Raw genomic sequence first — 19,794 nt, forward strand, 5'->3', positions numbered from 1 at the left:
AGTAGGCATCTGTTAATTTCATGGCTGCAATCAGCATCTGCAGTGATTTTGGAGCCCCAAAAAATAAAGTCTGACACTGTTTCCACTGTTTTTCCATCTATTTCCCATGAAGTGATGGGACCAGATGCAAGACGGGGACGACAGAGAATGAGATGGCTAGATGGCATCACCGACTCGATGGACATGAGTTTGAGTGAACTCCAGGAGTTGGTGATGGACAGGGAGGCCTGGCGTGCTGTGATTCATGGGGTCGCAAAGAGTCGGACACGACTGAGCAACTGAACTGAACTGAACTGATAACCGAGTTAGTACTTAGAAATTTAAAAATATTGTGGGAACTCTGTAAAAATATTGTGGGAACTTTCTAAAACAGCTTTCCCCCCCACCCCCCTGAGTAGCATCCCGTGCTCTAGATCAATAGTTCTCAACCAGAGGTGATTTTGAGCCTACAGGAAATCGGACAATATCTGGAGAAATTATTAGTCATCATAACTGGGGGAGGAAGGGTGTGTTGCTCCTGGAATCAAGTGAGTTGATGCTATAGATGCTGGTACACATGTTTAATGCACTGGACAGCCCCCATGATAAAGAATTATCCAGCCCAAAATGCTAGCAGTACTGAGGTTGAGAAACTGATCTAGGTCAGTCTAGGATATTTCTTTCCTTTATATTAGCTTTTTCTACAACTACTGTTTTATGCGATTCCCCATTCTACTCAAAGGGATTCATATGGCTTTGTACTGCTTAATTTTATCCATTTGTTTTCATAGTAACAAGTTCTGAAGGTAGACTATATTAAAGAAGTAAGAGTAGCTAGGTCCATCTGGGGTCTATTTTCATTTAAGTACATGAAATATTTGTAGGAAAACATAGGAATGTATGATAAGAAGCCAAGTCCAGAATATGTCTCATTGGTAAATTCAAGTGACAAGTGGTAAATTCATCCAAATTTCTATCAGCACGCTGGGGCAGAGCTAGGCTTGCCTCTGGGGAGCCTGGAAGTTTCAGAATGAAAAGAGTGATTTAGAGTTATTTCAGGATGAATCACCTGTTAATACTTCCCCTATGTGTTTTATTTAGAGTGTCAGAATAGTAAGGAGAAATGAAGAATTTGTTCGTAGAACCCAGAAAGTAAATGTTCTGAATAAAATAATATAAAATCAATGCAAAATACCCCTAAAATATGAATAAACTTATACCTTCTTTTTTTTTTTGTAATTATTTTTTATTGGAGGCAAATTATTTTACAATATTATATTGGTTGGTTTTGCCATACATTGACATGAATTTGCCCCGGGTTTACATAAGTTCCCCCTCCTGAACCCCCCTCCCACCTCCCTCTTCCCTTTATCCTCCCTCTGGGTCATCCCCGCATGCAATACCTTCTTAAAAGATAGGAATGAAGAGAGAGAGAGGAAGGAAGGAAAAAGGAAAGACATAACTGGTAAATTAGTACAGGAAGCATGAAGTTTGAGTCAGGTAGAGGCAAGTTTAGATTTAGTCACTAAATATAATCAGTGGTATGACCTTGGACAAGTTTATTTTCTTTTTCCTTAGCTCAAAAATGGAGATAGTATTGTTATGGAAATTAGATGAAAATATATACAGAAAACATCCATCACTGTATCTGGTACATAGAAAGTGCTAAATACATTTGTAAAAAATAATGTTTGACAATCTGTAGACCATAACTTCCTGGAAGTAATAGAATGTTCCAAGATAAAGTATTTTAGGGCCAAGCAGACCAGAGCTATGATTTCTATGAATATATTTGTACGAGTAGCAGTAAAGTTAATAAAAATCTCTGTTCCCTCCTCTCACCAAAGTGAGTCAAGAATTTTAAATGAACCCCCAGTTCAATTTCCTCCACTGCCAGTTCTGCCTTTAAAGTCAAATGTACTACAGACAGATGCTATTACTCTCTGCTACCACACTAGTCCAAACCACTATCACCTGTCAGTGAGGTGACTCAGGCTTCTGCAAGAGGCTTTGGATGATTTCGATGTTTCCCCGTTTTCTCTTCCAACTTAAAGAAAATCCATTTTAAAGGTATCAATCTTTTACCCTTTGTAACAGGGTAAGATCACTGCTTTTGTACCTCACATAAAATCCAGACTTCTTACCATGGCTCCCAAGATCTTGCTTGATCCCAATCCTGTCTATCCCACTGTCCTCTCTTGTTCCACCTCTGTCTCTCTTCCTGCTCCAGCCACAGAAGTTTCTAGGCTTAGAAGTCTAGAAGTGCACCACAGTTCTTTCCTCAGGGACTTGGTAAACACCCCTCCTCTGCTCTTCACAACGCTGACTTCTGATCCTTCAGGACTCAACTGAGAGTCACTTCACTGCAGAAGAGTTTCCTTCCTTTTCTTTTAAAGTAGGTCCTATATTGTTAACCTACACTCCTCTTTATTCCTTTTTTCATTTATCACAAATTTCATGTATGTACATGTTAAATTTGTTTCCCTACATACATTTCGTTTCCTGACTAGGCCATAACCTCTAGAAAGGGAGAGTACATTGTATGTATAGTTTACAACTACCTACATAGAATATACACTATTTACCATGCTGGACCAAAAAACAAATATTCAGTAAAGACTTGAATGTATGAATAAATGAATGAATAATGAACAGTAGCTTAGTGTCTGATTTCCTTAAGAATTTACTAAACTTTCCTTTGACTTGTGGAAGATGGAGAAAGAATACAATAAAAGTTTTACAATGTCTTCAGTTTCAAGTGTTGATTTCAAGTGTTGATTTAAACATTTTTAATAAAAATGCACGCATAGTAGACTCATGATATTTCATTCTGTGAGACCTTTTTGTTCTTTACAGATAAGAATGTGTTTTGTATTCAAGAGGTACTCAATGAATTCTGGTTGAGTTACAACTTGTCACAAACAAAATATGCTAGAAATACAAGATGGTTTTTGTTTTCTTCTTTTCTTTTTTTGATGAAGAATATTTGTATACGGTACTATATTACTTAGGTAAGATAGTGTTTAAACTTTTTAAGAACTGAAATATGAATTCTATTGGAGTAACATATTTTAATATCAAAATAATTCTAAAAATTCTAACTTCATATAGCTAAAAGCACTTTTGTCACTGTTGTCACATTAAGTCAAAACCTTTTAAGTTTCATTACATAAAAATAAAAAATGAGTTTCTTACATAAAAAATGAATTTCTGAAAAGTTAAAAAAAAAAACTTATTCAAAATCACACAGCTATTAAGAAATAGGGCCAGGAGTAAAACTCTAATAAGACTTTAAAATCCATGTTTATTCTTTTGTGTGACAGCTGTCTTTTCTATAAATGCACACCTTTCCTTGTAAATCCACATCATTTATCTATCACTAAAGGGAATTTTACCATGGTTTGAAATTAATAATTTGCTTTTTCTATGCTCTGTCACATTTCCTCAAAGCCATCTGAATGTCAAGACAGATTTTCTATGGGGCTATCAGTTGGGTAACAGCCATCACATATACATTTTTGGAAAAAAGTACTATGGCCTTTCAGCTATTCTAGGTAATAGAGAAAACAGGAAAGAAATATGAGACAAAAGTGCTGCATTTTATGCACATAAGTTGCATAAATTTTGATTCTCCAAGTGTTTGTTGTTTATGCTCTATGCAAATTACTGAAGGAAGTGTCGTGTCCCATCAAGGGATTACAAAGTATGCCAAAGTGCTTACAATTGAACAGGGGAAACAAATTACAAATACATAGCATTTCCAAATAAAAGCACATCTCTATATATGAATACTTGGGGGGAAAATCCCTTCAAACTACTGGGAATAGAGTATTGCTCTGGAAATTCAGGAGAGGGAGAAATCAACACAGACTGTCATAGGTGATTTGGAATTTGAGTTTAACTCTAAAGCACATGCAGAAAATGTCAAGACAGAAAAAAGAGTGAGTCAGCAGTATATGCTGGCATACCACATGAGTATCTCTTGTAAGGAACTGTGGAGAATTTAGAGTCTTATAAGTATGCTACAGTAATAGCCAAACCATTACAGAGCACTATGAGATAATATATACCATTAAATCACATGAGAATTAAGCAGTAATGCTAACTGTTGTGCTGTTGATATATTTTCAAAATATACATATTCCTGGGCAATGATGAACTTCCTGAGGTCACTTTTCAGTCCAGGGAGTCAAAAAACTAAGATCAACTACAAAAGGAGCCATAAATGCCCAGAAGACAAACATATACTAGTTCAGTTCAGTTCAGTCGCTCAGTCGTGTCCGACTCTCCGCGACCCCATGAATCACAGCATGCCAGGCCTCCCTGTCCATCACCAACTCCCGGAGTACACTCAAACTCATGTCCACAGAGTCGGTGATGCCATCCAGCCATCTCATTCTCCGTCGTCCCCTTCTCCTCCCGCCCCCAACCTTTCCCAGCATCAGAGTCTTTTCCAGTGAGTCAACTCGTCGCATGAGGTGGCCAAAGTATTGCAGTTTCAGCTTTAGCATCAGTCCCTCCAATGAACATCCAGGATTGATCTCCTTTAGAATGGACTGGTTGGATCTCCTTGCAGTATAAGGGACTCTCAAGAGTCTTCTCCAACACCACAGTTCAAAAGCATCAATTCTTCGGCGATCAGCTTTCTTCACAGTCCAACTCTCACATCCATACATGACCACGGGAAAAACCACTGCCTTGACTAGACGGACCTTGGTTGGCAAAGTAATGTCTCTGCTTTTTAATATACTATCAAGGTTGGTCATAACTTTCCTTCCAAGGAGCAAGCGTCTTTTAAATTCATGGCTGCAATCAGCATCTGCAGTGATTTTGGAGCCCAAAAAAATAAAGTCTGATACTGTTTCCACTGTTTTTCCATCTATTTCCCATGAAGTGATGGGACCAGATGCCATGATCTTTGTTTTCTGAATGTTGAGCTTCAAGCCAACCTTTAACTCTCCTCTTTCACTTTCATCAAGAGGCTTTTGAGTTCCTCTTCACTTTCTGCCATAAGGGTGGTGTCATCTGCATATCTGAAGTTATTGATATTTCTCCCAGCAATCTTGATTCCAGCTTGTGCTTCTTCCAGCCCAGCGTTCCTCATGATGTACTCTGCATATAAGTTAAATAAGCAAGGTGACAATATACAACCTTGACGTACACCTTTTCCTATTTGGAACCAGTCTGTTGTTCCATGTCCAGTTCTAACTGTTGCTTCCTGACCTGCATACAGGTTTCTCAAGAGGCAGGTCAGGTGGTCTGGGATTCCCATCTCTTTCAGAATGTTCCACAGTTTATTGTGATCGACACAGTCAAAGGCTTTGGCATAGTCAATGAAGCAGAAATAGATGTTTTTCTGAAACTCTCTTGCTTTCTCCATGATCCAGCGGATGTTGGCAATTTGATCTCTGGTGCCTCTGCCTTTTCTAAAACCTGCTTGAACATCTGGGAGTTCACGGTTCACATATTGCTGAAGCCTGGCTTGGAGAATTTTGAGCATGACTTTGCTAGCGTGTGAGATGAGGGCAATTGTCCGGTAGTTTGAGCATTCTTTGGCATTGCCTTTCTTTGGGATTGGAATGAAGACTGACCTCTTCCAGTCCTGTGGCCACTGCTGAGTTTTCCAAATCTGCTGGCATATTGAGTGCAGCACTTTCACAGCATCATCTTTCAAGACTTGAAATAGCTCAACTGGAATTCCATCACCTCCACTAGCTTTGTTAGTAGTGATGCTTTCTAAGGCCCACTTGACTTCACATTCCAAGATGTCTGGCTCTAGGTCAGTGATCACGTTATCGTGACTATCTTGGTTGTGAAGATCTTTTTTGTACAGTTACCTACTTATAAATTTACCTCCCTGAAATCCATGATCTCAGTGTGTTTGTGGATCTGTACCTTGCTGATGGTAGGCTACTGTACATTGCTAAACATACAGTGGGCAAATCATGCAGACTGGTTGCTAGGAGAAAAATGTCCATTTTGAAAACAATGAAAAATTTCATAAAGCCAATGAAAATGCTGGAGATTTGTTCAGATCATACACAGATTTCCAATACACATTTGGAAACATATGTGAAATTGTGTTTCAGAGTTCAGTTCAGTTCAGTCGCTCAGTCGTGTCCGACTCTCCGTGACCCCATGAATCACAGCACGCCAGGCCTCCCTGTCCATCACCAACTCCTGGAGTTCACTCAAACTCATGTCCACAGAGTCGGTGATGCCATTCAGCCATCTCATTCTCTGTCATCCCCTTCTCCTCCCGCCCCCAACCTTTCCCAGCATCAGAGTCTTTTCCAGTGAGTCAACTGGTCGCATGAGGTGGCCAAAGTATTGCAGTTTCAGCTTTAGCATCTTTAGGAGCACACAAATTCATTTTTACACAAAGAATGGGATCTCCACAGATTTGAATGTAACATTTGCAATTTCATAAGTGACTCAAGAGGTTTATATTTTATAATATAGCCATTCCCTTCTCCAGTGGATCTTCCCAACCCAGGGATCAAACCTGGGTCTCCTGCATTGCAGGAAGGTTCTTTACTATCTGAGCCACGGGGGAAGCCCATCAGTATTTACCCATACCTCCCATATGAAGTTATTATATATAATAAATAATATATATAACCTATTTAGAAAGAATAAAAAGAATTTGAAAAGCACAAGTAGGGAAACTAACCTACCATCCTGTATCTGAATAAAAATCATTGATTTATTAAATACCTTTGGGAGCAAGAGAAAACATAAAAATGCATTTCTCATTAATGTTTAGAGACTCATCTATACCTTGACCAAAAAATAATTTGCTAATCTGATTAATCCTACTTTGTAATAGGGTTAAATTACATCCTGGTGGCTTTCAGAGGTATTGTTCATCCTCAATTATCCAACAATAAGAAAAATAATAGAGTGTGTATGTGAGAGTGTATATATACATGTGCATGTGTGTAAATCGATTTTATCCTATGAAATCTGACTTATATGTAAAGCACCTGGAATGTTTTAAGGTTATTATTTTCTAGGCTCTACCTGTGTCTTTATAACTATTAATTCAGTTTATACAACCAGGCACGATGTTACTCCTATTCTCATCTTACATATGGCATTTTGCATATGGTATAGCTGAGGCACTGAAAAGTTAACTAACATATATAAGGTCACAGAAGTAACAAGGCACAAAGTCAAACCCAGGCTTCTGGCTCCAGTGCCCGTTCTCTTAATCACCAACCAGTTCTCCGATCGAGTGCTTTACTCTGAAAAGTGATATGATGAATTCCATTCCATTTTCTTCTTTTGTTACAGATTAAATTTAGGACCAAATGCTACTCTAAGAAACTGTTTGAATCTCAAAAGTCGTTGGCTAGTTTTCGGAGTTCATTTCCAGGGTTTGGTGGATGATAAGTTTCTTTATAATGAGATCTTTAATACGTTTCACTTTACTTAGGTGATAGCTACAGGGAAATATTATCACCCTGTTTCCAAGACTGATCTTTCTATTTAGCTTCATAAATTGCTTGGTGTCAGCAGGACATAAATACAATCTGTATGTAGGTTCTGTGGAAGTCAATATCTTGAATAAATTTCCAACAGCCTTTTAGAAAATAATGGACTACACGATTGACTTTTCTTTCCTATTTGCAGACAAGCACTGAAGGCAACGTCATTTACCAAACTCAGAGGTAAATAACCTCAGTCTTTCCATGCCACTCGAGAACTACAGTAAGAAATCTCAGCCCTCGGGAGATTCTCAAGCATTACGTAATCGTTAAGTGTAATGAAAAAACCAACAACAAGCCTCCAGTTTCCGCTGGTGTTCTGTGCTAAGCAGTGGCTCTTCTAAATGGTCACCATACTCCTCAAGCCATCTGTAACCTCACCTCAGCAGGAAACACCTCTTATTCTCAGACACTAGGGTGACCTCCTTCCTTTTCCTGCCTCTCTCAACTTCTTTGCATACAAGGAATTTAGCACCTGCTCTGCTCATCAGGTGGTGGTGCTAGCGGTAAAGAACCTGCCTGCCAATGCAGGAGACATAAGAGACGCAGGTTCGATCCCTAGGTTGGGAAAATCCTCTAAAACAGAGCATGCCAACCCACACCCATATTCTTGCCTGGAGAATTCCATGGACAGAGGAGCCTGGTGGGCTGCAAGTCTATAGGGTTGCAAAGAGTCAGACATGACTGAAGTGATTTAGCATACACACACTGTTTACCAGTTTTACCTTTGGCTAGAACTCCCCCATGCATGAAAGACTCTGTTCCTTTCTTTTCTCTTGTTATTTGCCCATCAAATTTCCCTCTATTTTGTCTTTACTTTCCTTTTCACTGATTCTTTTCCATTAGCATAGAAATACATTTATTTTACCTCAAACAATCAAGCACCTCTCTTGATACTGTAGGATCCTTTGTCTCTGTTTCCTTTCCATTTATGCTTCTGGTAAGTGTGTCAACATTCTCTATTCTGGCTGCTTCTCTTTCCAGTGCATTTTGATTCCTCTACAGTATGGATTTTCTCCCATATTCTTCAAAGAAATGGCTCAGCATTCAGAGCTGCTTCAGTTTCAAAGATTTTTACATGTAAGCATTCCACTTTTGAATTCCTTCTTTACTTCATACACAAAATTTTATACTCTAAACACCCCCTATTTTATTATTCCACTTCTTCTATCCCATCATAGCTCTCCTAGACTAAAATAATCAGTTTCATGTAGTGAAATAGTGACTTTCAAAAGTCAAGTCCACCTGGAACTATGGAATGTGACTTTATTTGGAAATAGAGTATGCAGATGCAATTATTAACAGCAAGACTCTCAGGATGAAATTATCCTGGATTTAAGGTGGCCTTTAAATTCAATGACTAGTGTTCTTACAATAAGAGAAGAGAACACAAATACAGAGATGAAGGTCATATGAAGACAGAGGCAGAGGGATGCTGTATGAGACAAGGAAATGTCTGGGGACAACAGAAGCTAGCAGGAGGCAAAGAGGAGTTTTCCTTAGAACCTTCAGAGGTAGCATGGTCCTACTGAAAACTTGAGTTCAGACTTCCAGCTTGGGAATGGAGAGAAAAAACTTCTCTTCTTTTAAGCCACTCAGTTTGCCATACTTTCTTACAACAGCCCTAAGAACCTAATACACTTCCTAAGTGGCATCCATGACTTCTAACTCCATGATTCTTTATGGAATATTTCGGTAAAAACTATATAACTCCCAGAAAAGACGCACAAGTGTACAATTCCAAATTTCACAAATAATTTCATATGTTTTCAGAACTTCAAATGTCTACCTATGGATCTCTTATTATTCTTGCACCCAGTTAGGAACTCTTTGCCTACATATAGTATCTAGAGTCAACTTACTACAATTCTGATTATGCCATCCTCTAATTTAAAAATTAATCTTTCCTGAACTACAAGGCTCCACACAGTATAACTGCTCTTATGTGCTACATCTCCATGCTAAAACATCCCCTTTTCTCACCCCTCCAAATAAATACCTATTTCAGAGCATATGGCTCTGTGCTCTTGCCCTTGCTGTGTGTGCTGCCTCAAACTCCCTTCCTTTTACAGCTCCCAGCCTTCTAACGAATTCCTAGTCATTTTGACATTTTACATAACTCGTCTATGAAACAAATGGTCTCACTGCAAAGTACTGATTTTACAAAGTAATCAAAGTCTTGGACAGTGACATGTTTATGAAATACAAGATGCTTTACTTTGAGTGTAAGAAATTTTTAATTGTAAAATTTTTCTTAACATTCTATGTATAAATAGAAATTTATAGATAAATGTTTATACATAAATATAAATGTTTTCCAATTCTTTAAACAAAATAATTATAATTATATTAAAATAAAATGTAACATAGTACTGAAATGTAACATAGTTCACTGAAAGATGAACTCCCAAGGTCGGTAGGTGCCCAATATGCTACTGGAGATCAGTGGAGAAATAATTCCAGAAAGAATGAAGAGACAGAGCCAAAGCAAAAACAACATCCAGTTGTGGATATGACTGGTGATGGAAGTAAAGTCCAGTGCTGTAAAGAGCAGTACTGCATAGGAATCTGGAATGTTAGGTCCATGAATCAAGTCAAATTGGAAGTGGTCAAACAGGAGATTGCAAGAGTGAACGTTGACATTTTAGGAATCAGCAAACTAAAATGGACTGGAATGGGTGAATTTAACTCAGATGACCATTATCTCTACTATGGTGGGCAAGAATCCCTTCTAAGAAATGGAGTAGCCATCATAGTCAACAAAAGAGTCCAAAATACAGTACTTGGATGCAATCTCAAACATGACAGAATGATCTCTGTTCATTTCCAAGGCAAACCATTCAATATCACAGTAATCCAAGTCTATGCCCCAACCAGTAATGCTGAAGAAGCTGAAGTTGAATGGTTCTATGAAGACCTACAAGACCTTCTAGAACTAACACCCCAAAAAGATGCCCTCTTCATTATAGGGGACTGGAATGCAAAAGTAGGGAGTCAAGAAATACCTGGAGTAATAGGCAAATTTGGCCTTGGAGTAAAGAATGAAGCAGGGCAAAGGGAAAAGGAGTTTTGCCAAGAGAATGCAAACACCCTCTTCCAACAACACAAGAAAAGATTCTACACATGGACATCACCAGATGGTCAATATCAAAATCAAATTGATTAATATTCTCTGCAGCCAAAGATGGAGAATTTCCAAACAGTCAGCATAAAGAAGACAGGGAGCTGATGTGGCACAGACCATGAACTCCTTATTGCCACATTCACACTTAAATAGAAGAAAGTAGCGAAAACCATTAGACCATTCAACTATGACCTAAATCAAATCCCTTATGAATATACAGTGCAAGTGAAAATAGATTCAAGGAATTAGATCTGACAGACAGAGTGCCTGAAGAACTATGGACAGAGGTTAGTGACTTTGTACAAGAGGCAAGGATCAAGACCATCCTCAAGGAAAAGAAATGAAGAAAAGGCAAAATGGTTGTCTGAGGAGGTCTTACAAATAGCTCTGAATAGAAGAGAAACTAAAGGCAAAGGAGAAAAGGAAAGATATACCCATTTGAATGCAGAGTTCCAAAGAATAGCAAGGAGAGATAAGAAAGCCTTCCTCAGTGATCAATGCAAAGAAATAGAGAAAAAAAAAAATAGAATGGGAAAGTCTAGATATTTCCTCAAAAAAATTTAGAGATACCAAGGGAACATTTCAAGTAAATATGGGCTCAATAAAGGACAGAAATGGTAGGAACCTAACAGAAGCAGAGGATATTAAGAAGAGGTGGCAAGAATATACAGAAGAACTAAATAATAAAGATCACAACCCAGATAATCACGATGGTGTGATCACCAACTTAGAAGCAGACATCCTGGAATACAAAGTCAAGTAGGCCTTATGAAGCACCACTATGAACAAAGCTAGTGGAGGTTATAGAATTTGACTTGAGCTATTTAAATCCTAAAAGATGATGCTATGAAGGTGCTGCACTCAATATGCCAACAAATGGAAACCTCAGCAGAGGCCACAGGACTGGAAAAGGTCAGTCTTCATTCCAATCCCAAAGAAAGGTAATGCAAAAGAATGCTCAAACTATCGCACAATTGCACTCCTCTCACATGCTAGCAAAGTAATGCTCAAAATTCTCGAAGCAAGGCTTCAACAGTACATGAACTGTGAACTTCCAGATGTTCAAGCTGGATTTCAAAAAGGCAGAGGAACCAGAGATCAAATTGCCAACATCCATTGGATCATCAAAAAAGCAAGAGAGTTCCAGAAAAACATCTACTTCTGCTTTATTAACTATGCCAAAGCCTTTGACTGTGTAGATCACAATAAACTGTATAAAAGTCTTAAAGAGTTGGGAATACCAGATCACCTGACCTGCCTCTTGAGAAATCCGTATGCAGATCAGGAAGCAACAGTTAGAACTGGACATGGAACAACAGACTGGTTCCAAATCGGGAAAGGAGTATGTCAAGGCTGTATATTGTCACCCTGCTTATTTTTATGTAGAGTACATCATAAGAAAAGCTGAGTTGGATGAAGCACAAGCTGGAATCAAGATTGCCGGGAGAAATATCAATAGCCTCAGATATGCAGATGACACCACCCTTAGGGCAGAAAGCAAAGAAGAACTAAAAAGCCTCTTGATGAAAGTGAAAGAGGAGAGAGAAATTGCTGGCTTAAAGCTCAGCATTCAGAAAACTATAATCATGGTATCCACTCCCATCACTTCATGGCAAATAGATGGTGAACAGAGGAAACAATGATAGACTTTATATTTTGGGCTCCAAAATCACTGCAGACGGTGACTGTAGCCAAGAAATTAAAAGATGCTTGCTCCTTGGAAGAAACGTTATGACCAACCTTGACAGTATATTAAAAAGAAGAGACATTACTTTGCCAACAAAGGTTTGTCTAGGCAAAGCTATGGTTTTTCTAGTAGTCATGTATGAATGTGAGAGTTGGACTGAAAAGAAAGCTGAGTACCGAAGAATTAATGCTTTTGAACTATGGTGTTGGAGAAGACTCTTGAGAGTCCCTTGGACTGCAAGGACATCCAACCAGTCCATCCTAAAGGAAATCAGTCCTGAATATTCATTGGAAGGACTGATGTTGAAGCTGAAACTCCAATACTTTGGTCACATGATGTGAAGAACTGACTCATTTGAAAAGACCCTGATGCTGGGAAAGATTGAAGGTGGGAGGAGAAATGGATGACACAGGATGAAATGGTTGGAAGGCATCAGTTATTCAATGGACATGAGTTTGAGTCAACTCTTGGAGTTGGTGATGGACAGGGAGGCCTCATGTTTTGCCGTCCATGGGTAACAAAGTCGGACATGACTGAGCAACTGAACTGACGTGAACTGAAGTGTTTAGGGGGAAAAAAAATTGACCATTAAAAAATTTAAATCCACAGTACCTACTACCTTGAAATGTGTGGATTCCCTGGTAGGTCAGATGGTAAAGAAACCGCCTGCAATGCAGGAGACCCATGTTCAATCCCTGGGTCTGGAAGATTTAAGAAGTTGGACTTTATTGATTGCATGTTCACAGGCTAGTTGAACAGATTCTTTCTCACTTTTAGTTCAATTCAGTTCAGTTCAGTCGCTCAGCCGTGCCTGACTCTTTGCGACCCCATGAATCACAACACGCCAGGCCTCCCTGTCCATCACCAACTCCCGGAGCTCACTCAAACTCACCTCCATCGAGTCGGTGATGCCATCCAGCCATCTCATTCCCTGTCATCCCCTTCTCCTCCTGCCCCCAATCCCTCACAGCATCAGAGTCTTTTCCAGTGAGTCAACTCGTTGCATGAGGTGGTCAAACTATTGGAGTTTCAGCTTTAGCATCAGTCCTTCCAATGAACACCCAGGACTGATCTCCTTTACAATGGACTGGTTGGATCTCCTTGCAGTCCAAGGGACTCTCAAGAGTCTTCTCCTGAAAAATGGCTGGTGAATCCAGAGACTTGATCCCTGTGTCATGGTTATACATGCTGTTTGGCTAGATCTATAGAAAGAATATAGTATCTGGTTGTCTCTCTTTTTCTGACATAGTATTCAGACAAGACTGAACAAGTGAATTATAACAATTAATAGTAATACCTATTAATTAACTGGATTTTGCAAAATGGTGTTATTTTAATTATATAACTTGTTTTTTATTACTTGGGCTGTTATAGAGACATAACTTCAGATCAATTATTTGGTGGTCCAGTGGCAAAGTTCATATGGAAAAAAGCAAAAATAAATATTTTACTCTTTCATGAATCAATTCCTATCATACTCTAAATGTGATAAGACACTGGCAGTGGCAGCCCTGGTGTGTACTCATTGCATTGGCTTGAGCCCTCCTGGAGGCCATCATTTCCCCCACCCCAAGACCAAGGCCCACCTAACTGTAGGGTCCACTGCTGAGATTCATCAGGCCAAGCAGCCAACAGGATGGGAAGATAGCCCCACACATCAGTAGACAGTCCATTTAGAGTGTGCATGAGAACAACACTGCACATCACTGGGACAGACATAGCTCCATCCACCAGTGGGTAGGAACCAGACTTTCCCACCAGGAAGCCTGCATAAACCTCTTAGATTTGCCTCATCCAGACAGCAGAAGCAAGAAGAACTACAAGCCTGCTGTTTGTGGAATGGAAACTGCAATCACAGAAACTTAGACAAAATGAGACAGCAGAGGAATATGTCCCAGATGAAGTGACAAGATAAAACCCCAGAAAAGTAACTAAATAAAGTATAGATAGGCAATCTTCTGGAAAAATGAATTTGTGGTAATGATAATAAAGAGGATCCAAGACCGTGGGGAAAAAACGGAGATATACATTGAGAACATACAAGAAATGTTTAACAAAGACCTAGAATAACAAAAGAATAGAGATAAGCAATATAGTAACTACAATGAAAAATACACTAGACGGAATCATTAGCACAGTAATTGAGGCAGAAGAATGAGTAAATGACCTGAAAGACAGAATGGTGGAAATCACTGTCTCAGAACCAAATAAAGGGAAAAAAAAAAAGAAAGAAAGAAATGAGGAAAGTCTGAGACCTCTGTGACAACATTAAATGTACTAACATTGACATTATTGGGGTCGCAGAAGGAAAAAGGAAAAAAAAGAGAGAAATGATCTGAGAAAATATTTGAGACTTAAGAGCTGAAAACTAACCTAACATGAGAAAGGAAATAGTCACCCAAGTAAAGGAAGCACAGACAACCGTAGCCAGGATAAACCCAAGGATTAACATGCCAAGACATATAGTTATCAAACTGAAAAGATTACAAAGAAAAAATATTAAAAGCAAAGAGGGAAAAGCAAAAAATAACAGACAAAGGAGTTCCCATAAGGTTATGAGCTGATTTCCCAGCAGAAACTCTGAAAGTCTAAAGGGAGTAGCATGATATATTTAAAATGATGAAAGGGAAGAATCTACAAACAGAATATACTACCCAGAAAGGCTCTCATTCAGATTCTGCAGAGAAATTTAAAACTCTATAGATAAGCAAAAGCTACGAGAAATAAGCACCACCATAACAGCTTTGCAACAAATGCTAAAGGAACATATCTAAGCAGAAAAGAAAAGGTCACTGCTGAAAAAAGAAAATTACAAAGGAAAAGCTCACTGGTAAAGGCAAACATAAAGTAAAGGCACATGTATGCTCAGTCATGTTTGACTCTTTGTGGCTTCACGGACTGTAGCCTGGCAGGTTTCTCTGTCCATGGAATTTTCCACTCAAGAATACCTTAGCAGGTTGCCATTTTCTACTCCAGGGGATCTTCTGGACCCAGGGATTGAACTCACGCCTCCTGCATCTCCTGCATTTGCAGGCAGATTCTCTACCACTAATGTCACTTGTGAAGCCCAAAGTAGAAAATCACAAATACGATTTAAAAAAAACCCAGCAATTGTGAGAAGAGGAACCACAAACACAGGATATTGAAAATGCATTTGATATTTAAAAAAAAACAGCAACTTAAAACAATCTTGTTTGCATATAGACAGCTATGTTAAATCCTACTGTTAACTGCAAACAGATAATCTACAATGGATACACAATACAAAAAGAAAAAGGAACCCAAATACAACACTAAAATTAGGCATAATTAGTCATCAAATCACAAGAGAAGAGAACAAAAGAGGAAATGAATAAACTTTCCTTTTTTCCACAGGGACTCCCCTGGAGGTCCAGTGGTTAAGAATCAACTTGCCAATGCAGGGTACACAGGTTCAATCCCTGGTCCAGGAAGATCTGACATGCTGTGGAGGAACTAAGCATGTGCACCACAACCACTGAGCCCATGAGCCACAACTACTGAAGCCTGTGCACTCCAGGACTTGCGTGTTGCAATTACTGAGCCTGCATGCTGCAACTGTATGGAAGGCCACATGCCTAGAGCCCTGCTCTGTAATGAAAGGAGCCACTGCAATAAGAAACCTGTGCACCATGGAAGAGTAGCCGCAACTCGCTGCAACTAGAGAAAGCCCACAGAGCCATGAAGACCAAAAATTTAATAAATAAAAATTTAAAATACATTTACATTAAAAAGAAAAAAAGACAAAAACAAATTCAAAACAAGTAACAAAATAGCAAAACACACATATCAAAAATTATTCTAAGTGTAAATGGATTAAATATTCCAACCAAAAGACAGATTAGCCGAATGGATACAAAAACAAGACCCAAATATATGCTGTCTACAAGAGACCAACTTCAGATATAGGGACAAATACAGACTGATAGTGAGGGGAAGGAAAAAGTTCTTCAATGCAAATGGAAATCAAAAGAAAATTGGAAGAGCAATAATCATATCAGACCAAATAGAATGTAAAGCTATGAAATTAAAAGATGCTTACTCCTTGGAAGAAAAGCTATGATCAAACTAGACAGCATACTAAAAACCAGAGACATTACCTTGCCAACAAAGGTCTGTCTAGTCAAAGATATGGTTTTTCCAGTAGTCATGTATGGATGTGAGAGTTGGACTATAAAGAAGGCTGAGAGCCAAAGATTTGATGCTTTTGAACTGTGATGTTGGAGAAGACTATTGAGGGTCCCTTGGACTGCGAGGAGATCAAACCAGTCAATCCTAAAGGAAATCAGTCCTGAACATTCATTGGAAGGACTAATGCTGAAGCTAAAATTCCCATCCTTTGGCCACCTGCTGTTAGGAACTGACTCGGAAAAGACCCTGATGCTGGGAAAGATTGAAGACAGAAGGAGAAGGGGACAACAGAGGATGAGATGGTTGGATGGCATCACCAACTCCATGGTCATGAGTTTGAGCAAGCTTCGGGAGTTGGTGATGGACAGGGAAGCCTGGTGTGCTGCAGTCCATAGAATCACAAAGAGTCAGACACAACTGAGCAACTGAACTGAACTGATAAGAGACAAACATGGACATTACATCATGATCAAGGGATGAATCCAGTAAGAAGATATAATAATATAAATATATACATACCTAACACAGGAGTGAAAAGGTTGGCTTGAAGCTCAACATTCAGAAAACAAAGATCGTGGCATCTGGTCCCATCACTTCATGGGAAATAGATGGGGAAACAGTGGAAGCAGTGTCAGACTTTATTTTGGGGGGCTCCAAAATCACTGCAGATGCTGATTGCAGACAGGAAATTAAAAGACGCTTACTCCTTGGAAGGAAAGTTATGACCAGTCTAGATAGCATATTAAAAAGCAGAGACATCACTTTGTCAACCAAGGTCCGTCTAGTCAAGGCTATGGTTTTTCCCATGGTCATGTATGGGTGTGAGAGTTGGACTGTGAAGAAAGCTGATCACCGAAGAATTAATGCTTTTGAACTGTGGTGTTGGAGAAGACTCTTGAGAGTCCCTTGAACTGCAAGGAGATCCAACCAGTCCATTCTAAAGGAGATCAATCCTGGGTGTTCATTGGAAGGTCTGATGCTAAAGCTGAAGCTCCAATACTTTGGCCACCTCATGTGATGAGTTGACTCACTGGAAAAGACTCTGATGCTGGGAGGGATTGGGGGTGGGAGGAGAAGGGGACGACAGAGAATGATTTGGCTGGATGGCATCACCGACTCGATGGACATGAGTTTGAGTGAACTCCGGGAGTTGGTGATGGACAGGGAGGCCTGGCGTGCTGTGATTCATGGGGTCGCAGAGAGTCGGACACAACTGAGCGACTGAACTGAACTGAATACACCAATAAAATGGAAAACCTGGAAGAAATGGACAAATTCTTAGAAAGGTACAATCTCTCAAGGCTAAACCATGAAGAAATAGAAAATATGAACATATCAATCACAAATACTAAAATTGAAACTGTGATTAAAACACTGCCAACAAACATAAGTCCAAGAGAGCAGGCAAATTCTATCAAACATTTAAACAGGGATGATACTTATCTTTCTGAAACTATTCCAAAAAAACAGTAGGGGAAGGAATACTCTCAAATTCATTCTATGTGGCCACCATTACCCTGAAAGCCAGACAAAGATACCACAAAACAAGAAAATTACAGGCCAGTATCACTGATGAACACAGACACAAAAATTCTCAACAAAATACTAGCAATTAGAATCCAACAATGGTTAAAAGGATCAAACACCACGATCAAGTGGGATTTATCCCAGAGATGCAAGGATTTTTCAATATCTACAAATTAATTGGTGTGATATAATACATTAACAAATTGAAGACTAAAAGCCATATGATCTTTTCCATAGATGCAGAAAAGGCTTTTGACAAAATTCCACAACCATTTATGACAAGAAGTTTCCATAAAATGGGCATAGAGGGAACATATCTCAACATAACAAAAGCCATATATGACAAACCTACAGCTAACATCATAATAAACAACAAAAAGCTGAAAGCATTTCCTCTAATGTCATGAACAAGACAAGGATGTCCACTATTATCACTTTTATTCAAAATAGTTTTTGAAGTCCTAGCCATGGCAATTAGAAAAGAAAAGAAACAAAAGGAATTCACATTGGAAAAAAAAAGAAATTAAATGGTCACTGTTTGCAAATGACATGATAATATCCATAGAAAATCCTAAAGATACTATCAGAAAAGTACTAGAGTTCATCAATGAATTTGATAAAGTTGCAGGATACAAAATTAATGCACAGAAATATGGTGGACATCTATACACTAACAATGAAATATCAGAAAGAGAAATTAATGAAACAGTCTCATTTACCACCATATCAAAAAGAATACATCATCTAGGAATAAACCTACCTAAGGAGACAAAAACACATTCTCTGAAAACTAAGAAAATGATGAAAGAAGTCAAAGATGACACTAACAGATGTAAAAATACACCAGGTTCCTGGACTGGAAGAATCAATATTACCAAAATTATTATTCTACTCAAGGCAATCTACAGATTCAATGAAATCTCTGTCAAATTGCAATTGGATACTTGCAGGGGAGAACAAGATGGCAGAGGAGTAGGTGGACGTGGAGTACATCTCTCTCCACGGATACATCAGGAATACACCTTCAGACACAGAAGTGCATGCAGAACACCAGCTGAGAGAGGATAGGAGTACCTGACCAGTGGAAAAGAATATAAAGACCCACAAAAAAACCGGTAGGACAAAGGAATTAGAGGGGAAAACAGGAGTGTTAGAAGGACTGGACCCGCCCTCGGCAGGTGGGGGAACTGATGCAGGGGTCCAATCCCCACATAGGACTAATTGTCTGAGTCACAGGAGAAACATTTAAGGCTGACAGTGAAACAGCTGATCTGTGGCAGCCTAATGGAATGAGAATCAGACAGTCCTGGCCATAGACATACAAACCACAGACAGAGATGAGGATCCCCTGGAAGGTGTAGAAGCTGGGAGCTGGAGTTTAGGGATTGTGGAGCAGTCCCTGGGCAAGAGCTGCTGTTGACTGCAGAGAGACAGATTGAGGGGATGTAAGGGAGGTGACTGTGGTGGGAAATGCCTGTGGAGGAAAGCTGGGCAGCCATGGAAGCAAGGTGATACTGCTGAATCACACGTAGAGGGTGGAGCCATCACCATAGACTCTTTCCCCCACTCGCCAGCATTGGCAGCTGAACAATAGAGAGGCTGGCCCATCAAACACCTGATGCACTGAACGACAGAGTAGGACCCCACCCAGGATGGCCCTTTAAATGTCTGATGTGCCCAACAACAGAGAAGGACCCCAGGCAAGGGAGCGCTCTAAGTGCCTGAACAGGTGGAGCTATGGAGAAAGACTGGCCAAAGAGGCCTTCTGATCGCCAGCTACAAGAGGCTTAATAAAAGTCTCGGATAGGGAGTTATGACTCCTGCAGTGAAGGCACTGT

This window comes from Moschus berezovskii, chromosome 19 (assembly GCF_049115385.1).
Source record: "Moschus berezovskii isolate FMDL1 chromosome 19, NW_MosBer_1.0, whole genome shotgun sequence".
NCBI lineage: Eukaryota > Metazoa > Chordata > Mammalia > Artiodactyla > Moschidae > Moschus > Moschus berezovskii.